The 6,000-nt window shown below is 43.9% G+C and overlaps 1 protein-coding gene across 9 annotated transcripts in view; it reads right to left on the reverse strand.

Moving 5' to 3' along the window:
• Window positions 1-6,000, reverse strand: part of WDFY3 (WD repeat and FYVE domain containing 3) — a 152,163-nt gene extending 146,163 nt beyond the window's left edge. For 7 of the 9 annotated variants that reach the window (XM_077783020.1, XM_021541464.3, XM_021541461.3 and 4 more), the window contains exon 1: window positions 5,847-5,956. The gene's annotated coding sequence lies outside the window, so the exon portion shown is untranslated. Of the gene's footprint in view, window positions 1-5,846 lie in introns of all 9 variants that reach the window. The other 2 variants (XM_077783021.1, XM_021541458.3) reach the window with 2 other exon arrangements.

Genomic DNA, 6,000 nt, shown 5'->3' on the forward strand with positions numbered 1-6,000 from the left:
ATTTTATCCCTCTGTATCCTTTAAACAGCATACCTTCTGGATGCCCAAAGCATTTGCTTAGCCCTGCAATTTCCCCTTCTATTCCCCTTATCTCAAATAAAAAAAAAAAAAAAAAAAAAAGAAAGGATATGCTTACAGTGCCAAATAACCAAACACAAACTTTAGGAAGTTCTTGCTGTACAAACCCCCTCTTCCTGTTACAGCTCATTTGTGAGCTCAAGTTTTGGTTCTCAACAAGAACCAAGAATAAGAAGCAACACTATTTATCACCATGGTATTCAAACACATTCCACTTTCTGAAGCAACATCCCATCACCTATTTACACAAATCAAACCATCCTGCTTTGGACAACGCTGAGATTTTTACCATGTCTTCAGATGAAAATAATAAATCATCTGGTAATATAAGAAAATAAAACGTGGTTCACTCGCACCCACATTCCACCTGGCAGAATGATACTGAGAAAAGTAGCACTAGGTAGAACTACTCTCTCATACCCAGTGCATGGTGATAACTCTGACAAAAGCTGCAGTAAAATAGAAAGCCAGATGTACAGTTTTCTCAAGAGCTACTGATCCACACTCTCACTGAAGTCATCACATTCCAAAATTGAAAGAAACCAAAAAAAACCCAAAACACCTAAGAACGTGTAGGAGTTATCTTCTCCTTCTAGCCATGTGTCTATCTTTGCACTACCAAATTGTCAGCTCTGAAGGTTTGGAGTTTTTTTCCCATTTGCTTATTTGATATAGCTGGTTTAAGATAAGGATCAATTTTGCTAACTCCCCCTTAACTCTGAAATCCTTCACTACAACTCCTCAAATGCAAATTCAAAATCAAAACTGTCATGGCCATTAGTAAGAAAATGGAGATTCAGTAGAGGACCAGCTTTATAGTTAAATGGGTCTGATTTCTCTAACGTAGATGTCTTAGAATTGGAAAAAGAAGCTTAGTTACCCATGCAACTGATGAATATTCACCCAGCGTGAATAAGCAGGAATTTATCTCTTACATGCTTCCAGTGCAACAAAAAAATTCAGTAGAGCAAGAAAGAAAGGGATGAAATAAGCCACCTGGAAAATCCACTTCTCCTATTTGTTTTCAAATTTATTATTTTCTGTACATTAGGTTAGCCAACCTGATCAAAGCTTTTTCTGTGTCGTATTTTAATAAAAGCACATGGAAATAATAATATTTGTGAAGGTATAAGAACTAAAGATTCTATTCATGCATTTTTGATTGTTATAATTCAGATGCATCCATATCATCTTTTGCTGACATTTCTTAAAATTTGCCCTGAAATGAGAAGCCACTTGCCTTCATACCATTCAACATCCCTTATTGTTTACGGCTCCCACAGAAATCCTTCTTTCCTAGCACAACATTGTTCTACTGCATTTGAAATTTCAGAAGGTATTTTTTTACATGTGCAAGTTCTGCAAATCTGTTCCTATTCTGTCATATGTGTGAAGCATTACAAGTCACATGCTTAAGACAGGCAGAAATCCATCAGAGGGTAGTGATGAAACACCAAAACCAGTAAAGCAGTCAAATGCTTCTTCCCTCATATGAGAAAGATCCCAAAAGATGGCATGTAGCTCTCACTGGAATAAAGTAATTCCAAAGAAACATCCAACTTTTTTTCCCCCCAAATCTCAATACAGTTTTACTTCCAGTATCACAGCTTTGCTCAACAGGTAGGGAGAGAAAAAAAGAAGAAAAATTACACCATGAAAAAAAACCAAAATTATTCCCTGCTGTCATTCAAAATTTCAAAAACATCAGCACAATTGTCAAAAATCATGTCAGTTGCACATTTCCACACAGAACAAAAATCAGAAAATTTTGCCCCAGAGCTGTTAATGGGAAAAAGCTAAGATTTAGGTCATCTTCACTCACAAAAGACTTAAAGGAAAAAAAAAATCTCCTGTATACTTAGAGCAAAGCAAATAGAAAAGGAACAAGACCTATTCTTCATTCTTTGGACTGGACAAAGCACTCGTTTTGAAAGCCTCGATACCAGCCAAGAGCTCAAAGCAGCTGTAAGAAAGCTCCCCCAACAGTGACACCAGCACCTGAGACCATGCCATGGCCTCCTCAGCAAGATGTTGCCATTCAGTCCTCAGAGCAGTCACCAAGCCCCTGTTTGTACCAGGGAGGCGCTGTACACATTTACCTGTAATATCCAGAAGAAAAGAGGATGTGACTAAAATTCCAAAGCCTGCACTACCGCCTCATCAAACATGGGTTGCTTGCCAAACAGATGCTCTCAAGGCTGGATGACCACTAAAGCATACTGAGTCCTGCAAAGCTTACAGTGCTCTCACCTGAGCCAAGGAGCTGCTCTCAACTCCCCACCAATGACTTCAGTTAAAATTTAACATCCTGCCAGCAGGAATTTGTACCCAACAAAAGGATATGGCAACACTTTCTATACTGTCTGCGGGACAGCAGCTTAAAACAAATGTGCACAGGGACCTTACAATTATGTCCTTCCCAGCCTGAACAAAGTATGAACAGCCCAGCAGCAAGATTAAAGTCTCCAAAAGAAGATAAATAGTTTCACTCTTTTATAATGAAACTGTAAACAAACTGACAAAGTTAAGGAGATATGACAATCTTACATCAATGTACCTCAGTCCTTCAACACATGAAGGTTTAAAGACTCAAGCTGTTGGTCACTTAGGACAGATAAGTAACAAAAAAAAGCACTTTTTAAAACAACCAGCATTCCAAACACGTCAAATAAACTAATACTGTTAAGTATTTGTCATAACTTGGACATTTTCAATAGTGTACTATTGCAATCAGCAACACCACCAGCATGAAAAAGGGACCAAGAAGGAAATCAGTGAAGTTAAAAGCTTCTATATTAAAGCCATGAGAAAATAATTTGTTTTCCACCTACACACATACCCAGAAATTGTACTGTGGACCAACAGAAAATTCTATTTACCATTACATTCTAGTAACATATCATAAGAATAGACTTCCATGGTACTAATTATCAGAAAAGCAAGCAAGCAATAGGGGGTAAATTGTGACTTAGATGCATGGTTTCTCACAGCATACTTTATCTGCACTTGTCAAAATCTGTTTATTTTGGACAAATGACACAAGACTTCCTCATGGCAGGAAGTCCTGCAAGTCAAAGGCCACTGCTGAAACAGTATTTCCACTATTTTGTAATAGGGACTGAAAATCACTTAGAGACATGAACTGCTAATTAACATGAACAGATTTGTCCTCTATCAATTTAACCACCTGAGAGGGAATCACTGTCTTCTTCTCTTTACATTTCTTAGCTTAGCACATCTTTAGAAACCCAAGTGAATGCCCAGAACCTAGTCACGGAGCAATATCAACATTTGGGAAGTGAAACACCATGTTACAACACCCAAATTTCCAAACAATCTCATGACAGTCCTGAGCATTTCAAAGGGTAAGCAGAACATCTGCCCACTCACCCCCATTCCCACAAAGCACCACTGAAGCTTCCTGAACGCTAAAAGTCACACAGAACACTTGAAAACTCTGAATTAGTTAATGCAAGGTTGGTGGATGTGAAACACTGCTGAATTCCTTTAACAGCAGCACACATCAAAACATCCTGAAGACACGCTTGCCTTGCTCACTTCTGCCAGTTTAGCTCCACTAAACCAAAGTACCAAGGTTTGCATAGCCACACAGGCAGCTGTCAGATCACCTTCTCAGACCACTCCTGTGCCAAGATGCAGCAAGATAATGTAGCCTTGTTACATCAAGGTTGAAATTATCAGGAACTATAATTATTTTTTATTTAGAATCTGTTACCATTTTGAACAAAAAGATAAGCATTCTTTTCTCACAGTCCCACTGTCTTCCCCTAGTACTGTGTGGTAGCAGTACTACCAAGTAGCTGATCTTGATGTACTGAACTGGAAACAAACAATTGACTGGACACACCAACCCTTACTTAAACCTTGATATATAAATGTTGTAATAAATTTTCAAATGGGTGCTGAAGATACTAAGTCACAGCAGCTCCATGATTAACTTGCTTCAGCTAGATAATCAGCTGGCTAAGAGATGCAGGATGACCATAAAACCCAAAACATACTACATTTTTATTCCAAGTCTAGCAGCCTAAAATCACCCAACACACTAGAAAAACAAATGTGTCCAGTTCCTAGCAAACACATACCAAACTGAAGAATACTATGCACCATCCTTCAATCTGGTATTTGAGGAATTCTTCTACCCAAAACACCTTGTTATCAACAGTGTTGAGTATTCCAGAGCGGGCCCCCAATTGAACTCAACAGACCCACACCACATAGTGAGGAGACACCCACTCAGAGTCCAAACACAGAACAAAGGCACAATGCCACGTTAACATGGACACATTTCCAGGACACAATGTCTGCCCACCTATAACCTAAAAGCAAAGAAAGAGACTTGGCTGGCTTACTGCCATTGACCATGTCGCACAGCAGGTAAGTTCATATCTTCAAATGCTGTATGCCTACCAAGACTGCACAGGATGAGTGAGATATTGCAGAAATATCAGATCTCACAGACTGTACAATTTGTTCACAATAGCCTAATTCAAGATACTGCTAGCTTGTTACCAAAATGTGCCAAGGATGCAATCAAGCTGGCTCTCTGCAGAACCCGACTGGATCCATAGGAGTCTGTGAGTTCAGGAACATCCTACAGCTGTACAGCCACAACTGGGCACAAAGGCATGCACAGGCATCAGGGAGAAACCCAGCTTTGATGAAGAAAAATAATTTCTATTAGCTACAACATGAAAAAATTACTTCTCTTAACAAGAAACCACCACTTGTTCTTTGTAGTAAAATTTCATGGTCCAAATGTGGACATGCATGGACCTCATCACAAACCTACATTAGCAAGAAACCAAAATTCAGTCATTAAAATAAGGCCAGGACTCACAGGTCTACACTGAAATCTTGCAAGTTACTCTAGTTACCCAAAAAATTTCAGTTAAATCATTCATGAAACTATAGGTCAAAATAAATACATCTAATCCTTTGCACTTCTTCCACAAGTGTTTTGCTGTGCAGGCACAGGTAGAAATTATAATCTTAGTATTTCAAGGTGAACATCACGCAGGGTTTAGTACCCAGCAGATTGGTCTCTGTGCAAACCTCTGCATTTGCGTGGCCCACCTCTCAGAACTGCAGGGCGAAAACGACGCTCGAGACAAGGAGCAGGTACTTCACCAACCCCAGCACCATGTTCCGAGCGACTCCCCTGTCCCCAGGGACGCAGCGGGGACAAACCTGTCGGGTTCTGTAACTTCAATGTCCCTGCCGCACCGCGGGGTCGACAGCTCCAGGCTGCCGCCAAAAACAGCACCCGCACGAAAAATCAAAATAAAACGCGGGGGGAGGAAAGCTGACCTGACCCACGGTCTGTGAGCCGCCCAGTGCCCGGGGCGACCCCCCTCCGCACTCCCCGCAGGGCTCCCCAAGGCCGGGGCCGGCTCCGCGCCCCGCCGGGGCTCCCGCGGGAAGACCGCCCGCCCCAGCCGCAACAAAGGCGGCCGGAGCGGCCCAGCGCCCGCGGGTTCCTTCAGACCCCCGGGCCCCTCTCCGCCGCGGCCCCGGCACAGCCCCGGCACTGGAGCCGGAGGAGGGTGCCCGCGCAGCGACAGTGATCGGCCGCTCCCGGCACTCGCGCCGCCGCCCCCTCCTCCAGCCCGGCCCGGCCGCTCGGCATCCCCAGGGAGCGGGGCCTGCGGCCGGGCTGCGGGAGCGCCGGGTCTCGCCGGGCTCGCCGACGGCGCAACAAAGCGGAGAGGCCCGGGGAGCGGCAGGCAGCGCCGGCGGGCACTCACCGAGGGGCAGCGGTGCCGCTGCGCCGGCGCGGGGAGCGGCTGCGGGCGGTCCGGCGCTCCTGGCTGTCCTCCCTCCGCTGAATCCTGCCTCTCCGCGAGCAGGGCTCGGCTCGGGGCGTTACGCGGCGCGGCGGCCGCGGCCGGGCGGTGCGGG

The sequence above is a fragment of the Lonchura striata genome, chromosome 4 (genome assembly GCF_046129695.1).
Source record: "Lonchura striata isolate bLonStr1 chromosome 4, bLonStr1.mat, whole genome shotgun sequence".
Taxonomy (NCBI): Eukaryota; Metazoa; Chordata; class Aves; order Passeriformes; family Estrildidae; genus Lonchura; species Lonchura striata.